Here is a 2,050-nt window from a genome sequence, read left to right as displayed (position 1 = left end):
CCTGTAAAAGGTTTCAGCATTTTTTTTCTCACATTGATCTTTCTACCTTTCCCCTGTTGAAAAGCACTAAAATGAGTCAGAGTAACAGAACACCTGGCATCTGCAGAGCTCATTATAGTTTTCAAGACGTTTTCATAAACGTAATCTCGATTGATTGTTCTATGAATTTTGTAAAGTATGTAAGGTGGGTTACCACCCCACATTACAGATAAGTGCACTGAGGCTTATTCCTATGAATAACATGCCATAAAGCTGGTATTAAAGAAATCAGATTTTCTGAGGAAAACTTGAGAAATTTGTCTATGAGAACTTTACAGTGTTAAAAGGAATTTGACTCACACCTTCTTGAGTTTGTTTTTCTGATGGGGAAAGTGGAAAAGTACAGTGACATTAAAAAATAATAATGATAAAGGCACGGGCTTATTTATTCCTCAGCAAGAATGTGTTTCTCTGAGTTAAAAAATAGTTCCAGCCTTATACTTTTTCAACTCTTTGGCCATGTATAGGGGCTTTAACGAGCACTTTGCTGGGGTAGGGGTTTGGGGGTGCAGCCATTGACTCTTGGCCGCAGGGCTGGGTGTGGGATGGGGTCTGGCAGCCCAGGGTCAGAGGAGAGAGAGGGAGGAGCCCAAGATGGTCAGGGCACAGGGAACCTTTCTGTTTCTCTCTGGATTTACTCAACAACTCTCCTTCTTGAGGGCTGGAGGACTATACCCCAAGGGGCTCTCAGATTCCCCAGTAACAACTTAAGAGCGAATCCTTTCTCTGGAGTTCTAGTGGGAAAACCTATCCCTTTGATCCTAGTTTGCATTATCAAACAGGATTCCTGCAGGGAAATCATTTTATGAAAGAGTTCCCCCTGCTGAGCAAGACACCAGCCTGATTCACTGAATGAATGAGAAGCCCAACACAGGTGACCTGTTTCCCAAGCCAGCTCGGAGAATTTTCCATGCTTTATCCTGTATTTGAAGATAATTTTGAAGTAGGCAGTGACGTGCCTTCCTACTGTTCTGGAATATTATACCTTCATTAGTCTAGAGCCTAATGTCTAGAATGAAACAAACTTTTGATCAACAAGACGAACCCACATTTTTTTTTAACTTTAAAAGTTTCTTTTATTCTTGTATTTTTTTATACAGCAGGTTCTTATTAGTTATCTATTTTATACATATTAGTGTATATACGTCAATCGCAATCTCCCAATTCATCCTGCCACCACCCCCTGCCCCGCTTTCTCCCCTTGGTGTCCAGACATTTGTTCTCTACATCTGTGTCTCTATTTCTGCCTTGCAAGCCGGTTCATCTGTACCATTTTTCTAGATTCCACATAGATGCCGTTAATATACGATATTTGTTTTTCTCTTTCTGACTTACTTCACTCTGTATGACAGCCTCTAGGTCCATCCACGTCTCTACAAATGACCCAATTTCGTTCCTTTTTATGTCTGAGCAATATTCCATTGTATATATGTACCACATCTTCTTTATCCATTCATCTGTTGATGGGCATTTAGGTTGCTTCCATGTCCTGGCTATTGTAAATAGAGCTGTAATGAACGTTGTGTTACATGACTCTTTTTGAATTATGGTTTTCTCTGGGTATATGCCCAGTAGTGGGATTGCTGAGTCCTGTGGTAATTGAATTTTTAATTTTTTAGGGAACCTCCATACTGTTCTCCACAGTGGCTATATATCAATTTACATTCCCACCAACAGTGCGAGACGGTTCCCTTTTCTCCACACCCTCTCCAGCATTTGCTGCTTGTAGATTTTCTGATGATGCCCATTCTGACTGGTGTGAGGTGATACCTCATTGTAGTTTTCATTTGCATTTCTCTAATGATTAGTGATGCTGAGCAGCTTTTCATGTGCTTCTTGGCCATCTGTATGTCTTCTTTGGAGAAATGTCTATTTAGGTCTTCTGCCCATTTTTGATTGGGTTGTTTGTTTTTTTTAATATTCAGCTGTATGATCTGTTTATATATATGGAGATTACTCCTTTGTCCATTGACTCATTTGCAAATATTTTCTCCCACTCTGAGTGTTGTCT

Source organism: Monodon monoceros, unplaced genomic scaffold (assembly GCF_005190385.1).
Source record: "Monodon monoceros isolate NGI ecotype Baffin Bay Population unplaced genomic scaffold, NGI_Narwhal_1 Super_Scaffold_18, whole genome shotgun sequence".
NCBI lineage: Eukaryota > Metazoa > Chordata > Mammalia > Artiodactyla > Monodontidae > Monodon > Monodon monoceros.
This window is presented reverse-complemented; position numbering follows the sequence as displayed.